The sequence below is a fragment of the Microtus pennsylvanicus genome, chromosome 3, assembly GCF_037038515.1.
Source record: "Microtus pennsylvanicus isolate mMicPen1 chromosome 3, mMicPen1.hap1, whole genome shotgun sequence".
Lineage (NCBI taxonomy): Eukaryota > Metazoa > Chordata > Mammalia > Rodentia > Cricetidae > Microtus > Microtus pennsylvanicus.
The window spans coordinates 91,845,691-91,865,546 of NC_134581.1; the positions used below are offsets into that span (position 1 = coordinate 91,845,691).

Here is a 19,856-nt window from a genome sequence, read left to right on the forward strand (position 1 = left end):
GGTGAAAGGGCAATGTGAGTGCCTGCCAGTGGGATACAGGTAGGGTTCCTTACGGCGAAGGGACGCACATGTCTTAGAATTACCCAGTAGGTTTATATACTTAAAGCCACCGAATTGTACACTTTTAAAGGGTGGATTTTATGGTATGTGAATTATATCTCAATAAAAATAATTACATCTTTTAAAGAAGCAGAATGTGTGAATATCAAGGAAGGCATTTGGAGAGAGACATTTCATAAGTCAAAAGCTATTCAGGGAAGAAAACCGGAGTTTCCACGTGATGGAAGTGAACAGGGTAACAGCGTGAACAAGAACGAAGAGGACGGCAATCGGATTGTGCGTGTGCACAAGCAAGTTCTGCGGTAGCAGCGCAGTGCGGTACCCAGAGCCCAGTTTTCTGTGGGAGCTGCACAAAAGGCCCTGCAGTGGCCTCGCAAATGTGTCCACAAATGACTATCTTATGACCAGCTCAGGAAAAGCCACAAATGGAGACTTTCTGGTGTTTGTTACTTCCCTCCTATCCTGATCAATAAACTAAAGAAATGGACCCTGGCTCAAGTCTCCCAGTAGAGTGGCGGTGAAATGCTTGATCGACACTAAGACACAGGGGCTACACATGGTTCTTCTTTGTAGAGAATGACATAAGCGTAAAAACAAGGAAGAAATCCAGAAAGGATGAGGCACCAGTGTGGTGGTCCACACTGATGAGAGGAGGCGGAAGAATTGAATTCAGGATCAGTCTGGGGTACAGACTAAGACTGTATCTCAAAAACCCCAGGACGCGGGATATGGTCAGTGGTAGAGCACTTGCCTACCATGTGCAAGGCCCTGGGCTCATTGCTGGCATTACAAAACAGAAATAGGCTCAGAGCAGATGTTGGGAGGGGCTTTGCACTGTGAAGCAGCCTAGGAGCTTCCTGGGTCTGGACCCAACCCCCCACCAAACGTGAAAGGAATGAATGTTGCCTGACCAGGACAGCAGCAGCTGGTCAAAGCTACAGCCTGCTCTCTGGCTCTTTACGGCTGCCCTGTTATTACCACCTATTTCTTTTTATGCGACTGCCAAAATACTACCATTAATCTTTCGCACTCCCTGAAGGCAAAACACGGGTAATTGGATTTATCTGGTTTTAGAATTTGTTAGGTTCCGTTACAATATAAATAAATAACTGACCTCCAGAGCGCGGGGAGCTGCGCTGGCGCTCCTGGCGCATCTGGGCCTGGCTGGCAGAAGCACCCACCCAGCTCATTCATCTCTGCTATCTCCTCGCAGCACCTTCTCGCCTGTGCTGAGCCTCGCTCCTGCTCTGTGTAGCTCAACTTAGGAAGTTTTATTGCCTTATCCCACCCCTTCTTCCTGGAGCCCAATATCTTCCTGCAGCGTTTCCCACCCCCAACCTCCACCACACACACTAAATTTGCTAGCTTCTCGCAGGGTCTGCTATACTGTTGGTGAACCCTCATTATCCCCATCTTCTGTTTGTTCTGGACTTCATTTTTGTTAAAGATATTGAGAAAGCCATCATAGAAGGATCACTCAGCTTTAGCGTTTTTTACCTCCACCAGAGTAGACAGGAGAACTAATCCCTAACCTTACATTATTGCATACTGTTGACAACACCCACCTGGTCAGCTCCCACCTACCCTGCTGAGCGTCAGGCTTTGGAGCCACCTAAGGACCTAGCTTTGTGTATATGAGCTGAAAGCACTTCTTCCAGGAAAAGTCCAGGTTTGGAAAACTGGCTCAGAGGCAAAGGACTTACCTACAATGGCTTGAGTTCAATCTCCAGTGTGGTCACAGTTGTGGGAAGACCTCAGGAGAAGGTACCTGTGTGCATCATCTAGGGGTTTCACTTTCTCATCCGAGCCAGGGACTCCACACTGCCTAGATGGGGGAAACCCTGGAGAATATTTTCCAAAGAGCAAAGGAGATACCCTCAAGTCCTTACTGACTACTTCAGACATTGTAGTGTGACGATCTGATGCCTGGAACTGCTGAGGCCATCTTGTAGCCATAAAAATCAATGATCGCGGCAGTTTAGTGGATGGAAACCAACCATGAGAATGCCCTTGCTAGCATCTTTATTAAGTGAGGCTATAAATATTGCCATTACTGTTGCCATCATTAATGTCGTGTTTTATTCCTTGGTGCTAAATCCTATCTGGTATGTAATGTTTTCCTCCCAAGACAGCTTAATTGGACCAGGAGTGGACATGAACTCAACCTGGAACAATCATGCATTCTCTTGTGGGAATCTAGAAGAGTGAAGGGGACACCAGACAAAGTCCATGAGAACCCATGGACTCAAAGATGCAGGAGAGTTCTCTTCTACCCTGAACACAGAAAGCTAAGGGAAAATGAAACACAAGTGGAGGAAAACAAGAGTAGGGAGCTGTGGGACAATGTGGACAGAATCAGGGGACAGAGTGGCAGCCTGTGTTTTTAAAAGCCAATAGTGTCTACTCCCCTTGACTTCCACAGTCTTGACAATATAACCATTTTGTCCATTAATAAAGCTGGGAGCTGGAAGGTGGTGGCACATGCCTTTAATGCCAGCACTCGGGAGGCAGAGACAGGTAGATCTCTGTGAGTTCCTGGCCAGTCTGGTGTATAGGTTATAGGAAACTAGGTCTTATAACCCCAAAGTTACAGAGAAACACCATCTCAAAACAAACTAACAAACAAACAAAATCTGGGGGAAATTTTGTAAATCTTAACAAGAAGTATAAGACAGGTTTCGGTTGCATTAGAATCCAGTTCATAGGTGTGCGCCTCAGCATCCTTGATCCTTCACGCCAGAGGAAGCTCGGGACAGAAATTTGTCTTCTACAAAATCTTTTTGGGTCATTATAGTGCCCACCCACAGTCTGAAATATGGACCTATGAAGATAAAGGTGATTGGGGACGATGGAGAAAGACTGACAGAGGAATCAGCATTAAATGGGGACCTGAAAAGCGGGCAAGACCCATATACGCAGACAGAACCTGAAAAGTCAGTTTTAGGAAAAGAAGCAAATTTCAGATAGCTACACAGATGGAAATTGTGTACATTCGGTACTGCTCCCATCTTTGCTGTGGCTTCAAATGTATAAATGTCTCCTGGTGCCTACTTTCGCAGTCGGGCAGATGAGGACAACAGGTGGGGCAGATCTGCCTTTTGTTGGGAGGCACTGCTCGCACGCAGGGCACCGCAAGAGCTCTTCAGCCAGCTAACCTGGAATCCTATTTCTTTATGAAGAAATCACATACACTTAGAGAAGGGAAAGCGTGTGTGTGCATGCATGCGTATGTGCACGTGTGTGTGTTTGCGTGTGTGTGTGTTTGAGGGGTAGGATTAGCAATGAAGAAACATATTCATCCTCCCTAGAGGTATAGCGTGAGATAAGCATGTGAGTTTTTATAAGACGGAGCAGAGTCACGTGGTCATAACCGGCCTGAGCTAACCAAAGCTGCCTGAGGCTTGATCCCTGACCCTACTCTCTACAGTGCTTCTTTTAACTTTCAAGCTAGCCAAGTTTATTGAAGACAAATCCCTTCAATTTCTTTTTTTTCCAAGCTGCTCTTTGTCAAGCTTGGTGTTTCTTTTCTTCCAACACATTAAGCGTCTCACCCCACTCTCACTTGCCTTGCATGGTTTCTAGAGAGATGCCCCCGCAGAATCCTTACCCCGGCTCTTCTGTAATAAGGTAACTTTTCCCACCTAGCTTTTTTCAAAAGTTTTCTTCTTGATAAGAAACCTGAACATTTCAGTTCGGAAGTAATATGCTTAGACAGTTATTTAGTTTTTAAAATTATCCCACCTAGGGTTCATAGACTTTTACGAAACTGTGGTATGTTGTTTTATATTAATCTTGAGATTTTTCAGTTATAGTTATCATAGTCATGTCTTCTATTATTTTTTATGTATGTGGTTTTTTTTGGGGGGGGGGGCAAAGGGGACATGGTTTCTCAGTATAGCCTGGAACTTGCTCTGTAAACTAGGCTGGCCTCGAACTCACAGAAATCCACCTGCCTCTGCCTCCCAAGTGCTGGGATAAAGCTATGTACTACTACTGCCCTGTATTTCTTCTATTCTTCTTTCCTTTGTTTCTGATAATCTCATCCTATGTGTATTTTTTGGAATGGCCTCACAATTTCTAGATTTTCTGGATATTGTCTTTTTGTTTCTCTTTGACTTTCAGTTTGGAAATTTTCTATCAATATATTTTCAACCTTCTTAATTCTTTTCTTAGCTATGTTTAGTCCCAAAATGAGTCCATGAAAGATGTGTGTCATTTCTATAGGAATTTTCTTAATTCTAGCATTTCCCTTTATTCTTGCTTGAATTTCCCTCCCTCTGCTTATGTCAGCCATCTGTTCGTACATGTGGTCCACGTTTTTAGCATATTAATCATGGTTATTTTAAATCCTCAGTCTGATAATTCTAATAATATCTCTGCTACATCTGAGGATTTTTTTCCCTGATAGTTACCCTGTTTCAAGCTTTGGCTTTTTGTCTTTTCAGCCACAGGGCCTGGAATTGAATACTTTCACTTCCTTCATGGGTCAGGGTCTAGTAAAAATTATTTCCTTTGAGGGAAGGTGTTTATTAAGAAAATGAGAATCCACTGAGTATATTTCTAAGCAGCTCCCTGTACTTTTTGACTTCCCTATATATACTCTAAAACATTTGTGGAGTCCTAGACATAAAATTCACAGATGTGCAGGGCCCCCCAAATGCATCCTCTGAAGTTCTTATGTCAAGTTCATCTTTGGTCAGTGGTTTCAAGAGTCCTGGAAGGGCCGAAAGTCAGCAATAACGACTACATCATCATGAACCATGACTGTATTTTCCAGTCTTCATGATCATGGCTTGTCTGGTCATCTCAATTCTCTGATGCATTCAAATACATTTCTTACTTTTAGAATGTAGAAACTTGTTTTCAATGTTCAATATAAAAAATAAAAATTGTAAAAATGTGTGGTGTTTTCTACTACTCCTGTTCCATTTCTTCTATAACAGAGTGAAACTTGGTAAAAACAGCATCCTAGCTCTCCGTCCTCAGTAGTTGTTTAGGGCAAGAGATTTCTGCCAGAAGAATATAAAAGTACTTCAAGCTCATGGGGGATCCTTTGAGAAAGTAGAACATTTGAAAGTAGCACTCACCCTACATTGTATGACTGGATAAAGCCACACATACCAACAGCCTAGCAACAACATAGCCTCACACTCTCCGCACAGGTCTGCTTAGCTCAGGTCTTTTTGCTTGGAAGCATTCTACAAAGATGTGAAGATTTAGTTAACTTACAACTGTCCAGTTTTTAGCAGCACACAAAGAAACAGAAAAATATGGCTAATTCTAAGAACCAAGAAAATCTCCAGAAATGCCACAAAGACATAACTTATAAACAGAGTTGAAACATCTATTAAATACCTGTGTTGAACATTCTTATGGAGCCAAAGGAAGACAAATGTAAACAGCTAGAGGTGGGAAGAATCTATGGGCAAAGAACAAGCTAGAAAGGCCGGATGACCCGAGTTCAGATCATTAGAACCCACATTAATGCTGGACAGAGTAACGCAGGTGACTGTGTGCCTAGCGTACTCCTACCCAGAGCTGAGAGATGAAGACAGGAGAATTGGACTTTCAGCAGCCTGTGGGCCAGGTATTCTGGCATATACAATAAGGAACAAGACAGAGACCCTGCCCTGGAAAGTGAGGGCTCACAACTGAGGCTGTCTCCTGACTTTACCAGCTGTGCACAGCATGGGTTGTGCCTGCACTCACGCACACAGGAACACACACACAGAGGCACAGACGCAATGATGAAAATATGTAAACAAGTTTACAATTTCAACAAAGATGTCGACATTTTTAAACTACCATTGAAGATAAATTTTGGATCTGAAACGAAGGTAATGACAATGGAAATTCACTAGGGATATTCAACAGGAGACTTGTGGGGGTGGAATGAACAACTCGGAAAGTGCTCATTACAAACTGGTATGAGAAACAGGTAAAAGGGGAAAAGTGAAAAAATAACCGTGGCAAGGAGGAACGTCGGAGGAAAAAAATCTAATCTTAAGAGATTTGCAAAACATCACCAAGTCAACCAATATATTCAAATCAAGAGTTCCAAAATGGGAAGACATTTTAGAAAGAGGAGTTTATTTGAAGATACAGCCGTCAAATGTCCCAAATTCAAAGGAAGAAATGCATGCATAAGTATAAGAATTTCACTGAACTCAACTTAGGGTGAACCCAAATATAACTCCACGGAGATCCATTATGATTCATCTGTCAAAACTGAAGACGAAGTGAGAATCCTGAAAGCGATAAGAGACAAACTCACGAGGTGCAAGGGAACCAAAGTAAGAATCTCTGTGTGTTTTCCAGTAGAGGAATGGCACCCTAGCCGTCTCACAGTTTGTATTTAAGGTGCTGAAAGCAAGTAGAAAAACAATCTGCCAGTCAAAAGTTCTACATCCTGTTTAAACACCCTTCAAAACCGAGAAAGGAATTAAGTCGCTTTCACGTAAGTAAAGCTGTGGAGACATTATCACTAAAACTTTCCTCCGAGAAATGTTGAAAGGAGCTTCTTGAATGAAAGTACAAAGAAGTTGGGACACAAACTAAGAGATTCAACATTATCTGGCAAACGAGCAGATGCAAAGAAAACCTATTACTGTGATTTTGTTGCATGACTTCATTTTAAAATTTTTGTAGGATTTCATAAAACTTGTTAGTGAAAAAATTGCAAATAAAAATATCTCACACCAAAATTAACCAGGCCCAAATGTACAGCTCAATGAAGATCTTCTATAGAGTTAGAAGAGCCATTAGAATGTAAGCTGGGAGCTTCACATTGGATTTTGTACTTTCATTATCACATAGATTTGTATGTATTGATCTACCATCAAACCCAAAATAATTCATGAAAGAGTCTGGATTTGAAAAAAGAATTCGAATTGTAAGTTCTTTTATAACTCATGTCCATTATTTGAATTCAGTTCTTACTAGGATTTGAAAAGCAAAATTAAGGCTTGGCTGGATGATCTGCAAGCACTCAGGAAACTGAGGCAGGAGGATCCTGAGTTTGAGGCAGCCTGTGCTACCAAGGATGGCCTTATCTCAAAATAAAGGCAAAACTATAAAAAGATATTATTTCATTTAATAACTGCATAATACATACTAATTTATAGAAATATATGTGGATCTAATGTTTTTACATGTGATTGATGGTAGTATCTCTTTAAAATAAATTGTCTCAAATTCAAGATATTGAATTGAGTCATTATTTAAACTATGAGATGATACCACAAAAGAAGTATCTATAGATCACTAATAAGCAGAAATGAGAAAAAAACAAATATACATTTCAAGAAAAATCAGTTCAACACAAACACACATAAAAAAATGCTGTAAGGGAGGAAGTGAGTCTGAGGAAATTATAGGTAATAATAAAACTATATAAGAAGCCTCCCCTTATCATTAGTTTGCTTAAATATAAATAGAATATATACTCCATTCAAAGGATACAGAGTGGCAGAATGGATATAATAATAACAACAACAACAGGACCTAATTGTATGCTGTCAACAAGTGTGATGCCTGGGATTTAAATCCATACACATCAAAAGGAAATAGGTAGAACCATTTCTATGTCACTTAAACTAGAGACCAGAGAAAGTTAAGTTACTATCACACAAACTAGACTCTCATAAGAGATAAGTATATTACAAAATGGTGAAGGACTGATTTCCCAAGAAAATACAACTATGGGCATGCATATAACAAACAGCACAGCATCAAATCAAATAAAATAACTTTGATAGAATGAAAGTAAGGCATAGTGCTGACATTGTCCCAACAGTAATATTGGAAACACCAATAACCCACTTTCAATAGTGGACCAAATTGAAAAGAAAAAAGAATAAATAAGAGTGTGAGTATCATTTTAGATGAATTATATCAAACACATACACAGAACACTCCATAAACGAAGGCAGGTTATACATTTTCCCCAATCACATATAGAACATTTGTCATGATACAACATGTATACATCCTAAACATGAAACTTGACAAACTTAGGAAGAGTGAAATGACACAAAGTATTTTCTGACCAGAATGCATTGGGACTAGAAATCGATAGCAGAACAAGGAAAGCTGGAAATACACAAGTTGGTGCAAATTAAACGAACACCTTTATACACAAAGCAGTAGAGAAACAGAGACTTTTAAAACAAAGTATCTGAAAAAAATCAAAATAAAAGCACAGGATACACACAGGTATATGGGCTTCACAAAACCAATGTGAAGTCAGAGTTCTAAACACATTTATAGTTGTAAACGCATATGGCAGAAAACGTTTACTGATCAGGGCTAACTTTAAACATGTAAGGTTCCAGAAAGAGAGAATAACCCAGACCCAACACTAGAAGAAGGTCCTGAATAGAAACAAGTTAGACTCAAGGTAAACAAAATGGATACCAGAAAAAAATGGAAGAAAATAAAACCACAATTACATTGTTGACCAAACCAAAGTTCATTCTTTGAAAAGTTAACCCAACGGGCCAAATCTTCAGCTAGACTGACTGAGAAATGAAAGAAGATTCAAAGAAGAAATATTACAAGTGGAAAAGAGGCCATGGCAGCATTGCAAATAATTTTATGGAAACCAAAACGATTACTCATAGTAGTGTGAACAAATGGAAGCCTGTAAATAGATGACCTTGACTAAACAGGGAGATTCTTAGAAGGAATTCAGCCTTTTCAGAACGAATCGTGAGGAAATAGCATATCTGAACAGATTTGTAACTAGTTCCTTAAAAGAAAAAAAACATCTCAGCCAACAGTGTTGGGGAAAGTGGATATCCATATGCAGAAGTATACAGCTGAGCCCACCCCCTTATCCCACACACAGAAATCAGCTCAGATATGAGAGCTGTGGAGGTACAACTACAAAAAGAGAACAGGAGGGAGACTAATTGTGCTGGATGTGGTAGATACCCAAAAACACAGGCAAAAACAAAACCAAAAAAAAAAAAAAACATAAACTAGACAGTTCATTTGATGCTGGAAAACTGAAAAACTTATCCAATGCTGGGACCAACCCAAGGCTTGTACATGCCAATATGTTAGGGAAGAGCTCTGATCTTTAGTGTAAGCCTCACCTCCAAACTTGAAACTTTGATGTATCAAACACACTATGTACAAGTGAAGGGCAAGGCATGGACTGGGAAGAATTAGCTGCATATCAATTACCTGACAAAGGGTTTACTGTGTAGATGTGTGAAAACTACAACGCAACAACAAGGAAAAGAATTATTAAAAAGTGAACCATGCACTTGAATAGACATTTCTTCAGAGAAGATCTATAAATAGCCAGAAAACAGTCCAATACCATCCATTATTAGTGAAATGTAAATCAAAATTACGATGAGATGCTAATTTATACTCATTAAATTTAGTATTGCAAAATAATGAGTAAAGCCAGAAAATACCAAGTGTTGGAAAGCATTGACAAAGTAAGAGCCTCTTACCCTCTTAGTAGACACATAAACTACTGCACCACTGTGGAAATAGTGGCATAATTTTTCAAATCTTAGTTAGAAAAACTCCATGAGATGCATCACTTGGGAATGCATAGAAAACATCAAAAGAAAGGACTGAAAAGTATTTGTACAACCATGTTATGACACAGTTAGTCATATTATTGAATGCAACCTAAATGCCCATCAGAGGATGAATAGATAATCAAATGTTTCACAAGAAATACAATGACTGAGTGTTACAAAGAAATCTGATCTGTACATGCTATAGCAGGAGTGGACTTTAAAGACATGGGACTAAACCAAGAAGTCAGTCACAAAATGGCATGGGATATTATATGATTCCATTGTCTCATATGCAAAGGATAATCAAAATGATACACACAGAAGACAGTGGTTTCCAGGGACTGGAGCAAGAATAATGGTGGCCTTTGGTTCACTGGACATAGGTGAAGGGAGCCCTGGGGATTGGTGGTGGTATATGAATGAACTTAATGTCACTGAAATAAACATGTAAACTAGAAAAGTGATAAATACCTTAACATATTTTGTCACACAAAAAGAGGCATGTAGACTTAAGAGATGGCTCTTTGGTTAAAAGCAATTGCTATTCTTGCAGAAGACCTGGGTATAGTTCCCAGCACCCACATGGCAGCTCACAACTGTCTGTAACTCCAGTTCCAAGGGATCCAATACCCTCTTCCAGCCTTCATGGGTACTACATGTGTATAATACACATCAACACATTGAGGCCAAAAACTCATACACATTAAATAAAATTTTAAAAATCTAAAAGTAAGTTTTTAATGAGGCATAGAGGGTTTGGGGGGGGGGGTAACAAAAATTGTCAACCAGCATTGCAAAAGCGAAGATATTCCAAAAACACACCATGTCTCTCAATCTAGCTATCAAACCACTGAAACAATGGAGCCCCCCCCAAAAATGGAAATTTTTCCAGGAATCTTATTATGCAAGGAAAGGCTCCAGCCAGAGGGGGAGCATGTCTCTTGGAAAGATATTTCACCCAGTTCTAATAACTTCTCACAGCACCTTACAAGATGAGACTGAAATCCAGACAATGATGGGTTAATAAAGGGTGGGACCACACCTTGCCCGGGATCTTAAGAGGAAAAAAAAAAATCCTTGGTTCTACATTTAACCATCAGTCTCACTTTAGGACACCAAAGCAGACTTGAGAGACTTTCTGCATCTTTGTCCTTCTTTGAAATGTGGCCACATTGAATACATTTCCCTTTTCTGCTTTCTCCTATTGCTCTGATTCTTTATATTAATTTATTGAGGATGGGTGGCTGGATTCAACTTGGGGTACAGGTTGAGACCCCAAGTTTGACAATAGCATGTGAAATGGTATTTACTAACATGGTTGAATATATGTGCTCTGGTTAGCTAATGTGAACACTTAGTATGGGTACATTGCACTTCAATCAAATGCTTCTGTTCTCTGTTCCTTCTCTTTCATTTCTCCCCTATTTTCTGATCTATGAGCTCTGTATGCTACCCATGTGCTCACTAGGTACAAATATTTATGGAAGAAAATCAGCTTTTAAATGTCTGCTTTTTCTACATTGGTGCTTGGCATGCCGTGGACACTAAATAAATGCCATTGTTTAAGTTGAATCCGATGTGGCTAGTGTTCCATATTTTAAGTTCTATATGCTCAATTCATATAATCACAGAGCAAACATATTTGAGGAATAATTGCAAATGTAGTGACTTTATTTGTGCCCTTTTTCCCTTGGCATCATTCCCTAAACACGATAGCATAGCAGCTATTTGCATTGTGTGAGGAATTATGAGTAATTTAGAGACAATTTAAACTATACAGGGAGATGGGCGTAGGTTACATGGAAGTACTGCACCGTTTATGAAACCCACAGATTTTTCCAGTCTGCATAAGAGCCAGTCTTCCTAAATAAAGAAGGATGGTTGTGTCTTTAAATTTTTAAAGCTGTTGTTCATTGTGAGCTTGCTACAATTTCAGATGTTAGGCTCTTTACAAATTCAAGGCCATCGTCTCTCTCTCAATAACCCAGTGAAGTGGATATATAGTCCCTGTTTTTTTTTCTAATCAGGAAATTGAGGTTTAGAGAAATTGAGTCACTTGTCCAACCACATACAGCCATTACTGAACGAGCAGAGCTGGGATTTGAATGAGTCTTTCGACTGTAGAGCTGATGTTCTTAACCTCTTGATAGAGGTTATACTTTATCTTGCATTTCGCTAAGCACCCATTGACTTGCCGATTGTAAAACAGAGCATATAATCAAGAGCATTCTATAAACTGTTCCCACTGCACAGGTGCAGAGCACACGGGCTGCTGAGACAGGCAGGGATGTCACCGTGGGGCTTGTTACAGAGGCAGCTGCATTCAGATGGCCAAGGGAATGTGTATGAAATCCCTTCATCCCAGATGCCCTCTGAGATTTTTCACTTTGGCCTTCTGATCCCCCATGTGTGCAGACAGACTTCCAGCACGGGGGGGGGGGGGGGCGGGAAGGGCTAGCGTTTTGGGAGGCAAGTTTTTTAATAGTGAGGCAGCAGGCATACCTCTCTCGCAGCTCCTCAAACTCTCCTGCCAGTGGCTTGAAGAACTGTGAAATTCACAGACACTGCAATTGTAACAAGCAGGAGGAAACAGGACAAGTTAAATACCAGCTATGTAGGGAGAGATCATTATCTCAACTAGAATTCAAATGCCAGAAACTCTGCTTGTAACTTCAATGATTTCCCAATTCAAAATAGGTGAGAATATCTCCATTAGAAAGAGAAGGTTCTCAGAGATGTGGGATGTCTGTGTGCTGCATGTGTGCTTAGGTGCCTGTGTGAAGGACAAGGAACTGAAAGGGACAGAAAGGAGAAGTATTCAGTTTTTAAAGCAATCAGGACACCAACTATGCATTAGTATTGTGTTGGGAACTGAGGATATAAAGAGAAATAGAGGATAATAATATCTTTAACATAGGGTATGGGAGAAGCACCTAGGAAGGGGAACATCTGATTATTTTGTTTCTATTTTTATTTTGAGACAGCTTCCCGTATATTACAGATGGGCCTCAAACTCACTATGTAAGCTGATGATCTTGAACTTCAGATCTGTTTGTTTCTATCTCCCAAGTTCTAGGATTATGGGCACCACTATATCTGGTTTATATGGTGCCGGTGATCAAAGGTGGGCTTTATGCATGCCAAGCAAACATCTACTAACTGTCCTGCATCCTCAGCCCAAGAGGACTATCTTTACAGACAGGATAACAAGCAACTTTGAGAACTGTAATCCCTTGCACATACAGAGGATACCTAATAGTCAGTATCTCAGTGGAAGTAAAGCCACCGTAATATAACACCTGGTGGGCTCAATTTCCTGCGTATGCAGATAATGACTCCATTTTGCCCACCTGGGAAGCTCCAAATAGCCGAAGAGTGAGCAAGAAGGTTCATGTCAGGATGTCATTCCTGGGTGGTGTGTGTAGACAAGAGGAAGAGAAGCCATACACCTGAGATGAACTGTTGGCCTGAGGAGGGACAGAGCAAATAGGAACTTGAAGGCCTTCCACTTCCCATGAAGTGGTCTGCACAATGAACACTTAGGTGAACATGCTCAAGGAGATCTTTGGAAAGCATCTAAACCTTGTGAGGGGCGAGAAAAGAATCAAGGGAAATGGTCGCTCAGAGAAGGGATTCTGGAAGGACAACGCTGGGTGACAGAGAAGGATCCAACCTAAATTAGTTAAACATTGATTAGGACTCATGGCAAGAAAGGGATTATGCTAACAGTGGGGCAGCAGGGAGATAGTGGGGTTCAAAAGGGCTGAAGCCTAAATCTCTCTGTGGAGTGTCTTTGTCTCTGCCGGTGCCTGCACAAACTGGATCCAGCATATATGTATCTCCATGGCCCCAAGAGTCAGGCAGCAACTGATTCTTATCTGGCCCCTTTCTTTCTTCCTTTGGTTTTTCTATCATTTTTCTGTAACTCTATCTTAGGTCCCTCGTCCATCCTTACAGCTGCCTTCATCCTTTCTCTTTCTTTACATCTTAGCTGATTCCAACAAAGAAAATATCTTTTGCTCTTTTGTGTCTTTCCATTATGTTCATTTCTGCCTTTCAATTCCCTTTTCTTGTATTAAATTTTATTTTATTTTCAATTCCACTTAATGTGTCGGGAGGGTTTGTGTGCATGAGAGTGTGGGTGCCCATAGAGGCCAAGAGAAGGCATCAAACACCCTGGAGTAGCCACGAGCTGCCCCACATGGGCGTTTGCCATTGAATTCTGGTCCTCTAGAGTTGCTCTTCATCACTGACCCTCTCGATTATATCTCTTGTCTCCCCTACTTTGTTAATATTTGTCAGCTATCACTAATCACCACAGACTCTTCATGACAAATCTATGCCTGGATAAACAGACAAACTACATTTCAGCTCTGTATCTTGAAGTTAAATCTGGATCAGTAGAGAAAATATTCAAACTCCCAAACATTTTAAATGTATTCCGCAATATCTTTGAGAATTTGTTTCCACGTTCTCTCTTCTTCATTGTACCCACCTTTCTTCTACATTGGCACTAACAAAAAAATAGAAAATTATTGTATTGGTTTTTTCATCTTTACCATAATTGCTTCTACAAAACATTACTTCATATTATTCTTCACCACTAGAATACAGTTTTGAGGTAATTATGAGTTAAAATATATTTGGGGATTTAGCTGGAAGACTTAACAACCCCTTTTAACATTCTTTGTTCCTATAATGTATTGGAAACCTGGTTAATCGAGACACCATAAATCTTCAGATCCACTGAAAATGTTTAATATTCAAAACCAATTTTTAAAAAAAAAACTTTATTGATCAGTACTTTTATGGGAAGCCAGGTCAAGTCCTTCTGCATCTCTTTAATTTAAGGAAAATGTATCATTTCCAGGGAAGAGGAGGCTAAAATGGGTCACAAATTTTCTCTAGGGTATGAATCAGTGGCAAGGTGCAGAGAGGCCCTGTGGCTGTCTTCACAGCTTTAATGGTTTAAACTAAAATGTGAATATAAAAATGGAAGGAAGAATATGGAATGGCATGTACTTTAGGGCTTAAAGAAATTCCCTCTCTTGAGCCTGTATTTTTGGATCACTCATTTCCTCCCAGTTTCCAATGGTTGTTTCTTGCCAATGAAGTGGCCTGCTACTTTGTTTTAGTTTTCAAGTCTTTTGAGGTACTTCATACTCTGTGTTAGGTCACACTACAGAATAGTCCATGTAGAGCAGGTTCGAAGCCAAGGGTTTCCTCTGACAGCATGGTTGACCCACCGATAGTTACCCTTCTGTTCATTGTTGGAACCATTTCCAGCTACAGAAGGAATGTTGACATCTACATGAATGTCGATGAGGAATTTAAATATCACGAATCACAGGAGACCCTCCCAATCAGACAAAAGACAGGTAAAGCCCCTAGCTCAATGCAGATGACCTGACCTTCTGCCCAATGAGTCTAAGAAAGAGAGGAAATTCTTTTTCTTGTCTATAGTTTCAGGAAAACTCCTCAAGTCTCTGGATCTGGGTGGAAAAGATATACTGACTGAGAAGCAACAGAAAGGCCTTTCCGAAGCAAATCTGGTCTCTGTCCTATAAAGAAGTACATGGCCAGGTCCTGAGCTAACCTTCTGTGCCAAGAAACTGAGGCAGGATCCTGATGGAACAAGTGCTGAGCAGCATAGAACATAAGGAGGAGGAGGAGTATAACATGGGTGGTAGGGAGGCTGAAAGGGGGAACAATGGGAGAAAGGTTTAGATATGGAGAGAGAAGAGAGTGCAGAGGAGGAGAAGGTGTCTGGAAAGGCATAAACACACTAAAGAAGTCTGGAAAGGCCATATGGGAACCTACTATTTTGTAAATGACTATATCTGTCTATAAGTGACCTTCCACGTGGGACAGTGCTCCTCGCTGGCCATAGGCCGCCAAACAAAAAGCCCAGAGCCAGGTGTGGGATACCTGCTCTTGAGTGGTTGATCAGGAGTGTTCCAAGGACTCCCCCAAATAATACAGGCTATTGCTATGGCTCTCAGTTGCTCACCACAGTGTGATGGGAAGACCCTGTTGCTGAAGACACCACACACTTTGGTCACCGGACAGGGAGAACCCAAGTTGGTACCGACCACGTTGATAGCTTCCTCTCTGCTACCTAGCTTTAATAGTACTGGGGTAGAGTGCTATGTAGGCCGATGGGAGGGGGGCAATCATCAATATTCTTTCCCTGTTATTAACCCTGTGAACTACACTAATGACCTGTGAGGGTACAGTAGTGATACGGGTATTTTAGGGTAGCCAATGATTTTTGATTCAATTTAAAGGATGTGCCACAGGAAGAAACATAAGCCTGGTACTGAAAATATGGTCAAGACCCCATGGTCTCAAACCATGGGAACTTCACAGGTACCAGGGGTAAAACTACTATTATTATTTTGCCAAACACACACAGTGTCAAACGATTGTCTACATTCATACTTCTGTAAATGTTTCTCCAGTCCTCAGCAGAGGCATCTGTTTATGTGCTGGACAGTAGTTGATGCAGACTCTCATGGTGGATGAAAGCTGAGAATAAGCGTTCCTGGAGTTCTCATCCATTTATTGAGGCATCTGTGTCACTCCCCCCTTCCCTAAGGCTCAGGGACCACCATGAGTGAGAGAGAAGAAAGACACTGATGGCCAGGGTTAGAGAGGGCCAGAGCAAAACTGTGTCTTCTGTGCATGACAGGACTGCTCTCATGAGCTCATGGCATCTCTGGATACTCACAAGAACCACACAGGATCAGTCCTGTAATTAGGAAGAGGGTCACAAATCGCACCCTAACTGAGGAGCTATGGACAGTTGATGGCTTCTGGAGGAAGGACAGTAAGTTTTCCTTAAGGGCGTATCCCATGGTCAATCCGTGGATGTCTCTACACCCAAACTGGATTGATGGGTTAGTAACAAAAAGGAAAGGGGACAGGCCATGGTGCACACCTTTAATCTCAGCACTCAGGAGGAAAAGGCAAGTGGATCTCTGTAAGTTAAATGCTGGCTTGGTTTACAGCGTGAGCTCCAGAAGAGCCAAGGCAAGAGAAACCCTGTCCCAAAAAGAAAAAAAAAAGAAAGGAAGGAAGGAAGAAAATGAGACATGAAGTTGGGAAGTAGTGGGACAATGGGAAATGGGACTAAGAATAGTTAGTGAGGGTGAATCTATTCATTTTATGGAATCTCAAAAAAAATAATAAAACTGTATATATAATTTTTGATGTATAATAGGGTATAAACAGGAGTAATTGGAGGAGAGGACAAGACTGCAAAGGAGCCAAGATGCAAAGAATAACTAACATAGACTCTACTCAAGTCTTTATTTAATTACATACATCAGCAAAGGTATCTTCCTGAACAAAGAACAAAGAATAAACAATTATAAAGCACCGTGTCCGTGTGTGTGTATCCGTAATATATATATATATCAAGATTAATGCTTCATCTCTAACTTAATAGGTAATGCAAATCATTGCTGATGTCTTAGACTAATTCTCTTCTTTCATTTCATGATTGGGAAGTCAGCTTCCTATTAGTAATAAGTAATTTGAAAAGTCATTACTGGGAAGGTCAACTAAAGCTGACTTGACTCTTTCCTTCTACAGCGTCTCACTACCAGATCTCATCAGATCCACAGCACACTACATCACCTTTGCTGCTACCCACATGGTGAACACTGGAAGAAGACCAAGGTCAGAGTCCGTTACTAGAAGCCAAAAGAAAGGCAAGTACAGGCAGAGCTAAACTGGACCCTGCAGCCAAATCTTCTAAAAGAGGCCAGATAAGTAGTTAAGGAGCCTAGACGATAGTGGCTGAGTTTTCCACACTGTTCAGGAAGCCTCGAGTCCACATATTTTGTGCTTTCCAACACCTTCATCCATCTCTGACTTTGGAGTACATTTATTTATGTGGTATGTGGGAGAGAGATCCCTTCATCAGGTAGGGTTGTCATACTATCACGTATGTAGTCCAGCCCTGCTCTTCCAGGCCAGGGCAGCCTTGTAACATAGTCCAACCCACAGCAGGGCCACTAACACCTTTGTCCTGTTTATCTGCTGTGACTCTCTGCAGAGGCCCAACTGCCTTCTTTCCAGATGTATTCTCCAGCAGCTAGAACAGTCTTCTGAACCCAGCTGCCTGTTGTTGTCTTGCCCTGGGGGATAGTAAAGACTTCCGCAGGGTTTCAGATCATATTGAAACACCAGTGGATATACCTGTGTCCTCTGGCGAGTGATTTGATTGGAATCCAAAATCCCTTAGGTTCCCAAGATCTCCGAGTGTTGCCCTTGAGTGTCCTATAGCCACATTGTTCAGATATGAGACAGTAAGAAGACTTTAAAGAGGTGGGGCCCGCTAAGATGGATTATAGCCCTGAACTGCGTTTGCTCTTTTAATCCTTGGTACTCACCATGGCATCTGTACAGAACAAATACAAAAGGCACTCCACCATAGCACAGCCTGTCAGCAACCACCCAGGAAGACATCACACGTCCACAGTGCATGTCTGTTAGGGCAGAGGTCTGCAGCAAGTGTTACTGGGAGTCAACTGAGGGCAGTTCATGACCACATGCAGAAGGCAGGAAGCTGAGCAGAAGCGAAAGGAGACTAATGAGTTTGTGTGTGGGGGGGGTGGGTGGGTGGGTGTGGGTGTAGGAGGAGGTGATAGACAAGATAAAACAGGATTAAGCTGAGAATGCCATCAATTGTTACCAAGGAGTCCCATTTAGTCTCAGTAGCAACTAGCACATGTAATCCGCCTTCCATATCTGTGGGTTCGACATCCATAGATTCAACAGCCATAGATAAAATAGACTAAAAATAAATCAAGTGTGTCTATACTAAACATGTTCTTGTCATTATTTGCTATGCAACACAAGGTAACAACAATTATTTACACAGCGTGTACTTTTTATTAGATAAGTAATTCAGAGATGGTTTAAGAATATGGGAGGATGTGCACCAAGGATACATATGACTTTAATGTTAACAGAACAGCTCGGCACGCTTTTTCTCATCTAATGTTGTAGATAGGCAGAAATTGTTCCTTATGTACATGAACATACTGAACTGAGCACAATCAAAGAGTCAGTGTGAGATAGTGTAAGAGTCTATCAGAGGTACACATGACCTGAGCTCTTCTCTTTCTGGAGCACTGGTATAGCTATGAGACACGTATGTGCCATGGGAGAGATGTTTCCGTGTAAGGGAAGGACCCTGGAACATAGCCTTGCTCAGATATTATAAGACAAAAAGCCTGTGGGATAGTAGTTCTCAGTTCTGGCTTACTCGAGAAATACTGGAAGAGACTTTTAAATGCCTGTATTCATGGCCACCTCCAAAGATGTTGCTTCTCTTAGTCTTGGAGACTAACATTTGAATTTTATTTTTTAGTTCATCCTGAGGGTGAAAGTAGGGGCTCATCCATGCTTCATCCTAACCTCCAAGTGCACATTTTCAAAAGTTTCTCAAGTGCCTTTCCAACAGAAGTTCAGGTTATCACCACCATGAAGGAGCTTCCTTCTAGGACCATCCCTGCTGGAAAGTCTTTTCATGTCCTCAGCTTCCCAGATCAAGATAACTACCTCACACTGACATAACCCCTAACTTTAGAACCTTCAACATTAACTCACACGGGTTTAATGCATGGTTCAAAAGACCAAATAGCTGTCCTAATGCATGCAAAAGAGCAAGCTGCTGACATTGGTTGCACAACATAGAAAGCACCCTGCTCCATACCAGCGCACTGTCCTTGGGAGTTCCACTGTCCCAGATGCTTTGGCGAAATTCCTCGGCCCAGATTATTCTCTGGCAGTAGTTAAGCCTCACGTGCTTGTTCTGAATGGATTACCTCAGAACTTCAAATGAAAGTGCAGGGTAGTTAAGAAAAGAGCCATTAAGCATAAATACCAGATCAGCAAGCCTGGCTCAGCAATGCATTACTCTACTATGAAAAAGCAAGCAAGCAAACAACAACAACAACAAAACATACCACTGTGTTGGCTTTTCCAGCTGCTTGGTACAGATTACCACAAGCACAACCACTTATCTATGGCATCCCTCAAAATATCCACGTGAACAGGGCAATAAAAACGCACAGAGGAACTAAAGAAAATCAAGAGGTGCCCGTGGTCCATGAAGAAGGTATGGCTGGCTGATGGCTACTGCTGAGATGGCTTAATTGATGCCAACCGACCATGCCCAGATGCTGGGCACCCATCTGAAGATGGGCATTGATTCAGACAGAGGACTCCTAGATACTTATC

At 41.2% G+C, this 19,856-nt stretch overlaps 1 protein-coding gene across 4 annotated transcripts in view; it reads right to left on the reverse strand.

Moving 5' to 3' along the window:
• LOC142846261 (opioid-binding protein/cell adhesion molecule) overlaps nucleotides 1–19,856 on the reverse strand; it is a 1,121,841-nt gene that overhangs the window by 504,817 nt on the left and 597,168 nt on the right. The gene's annotated exons all lie outside the window — the stretch shown is intronic.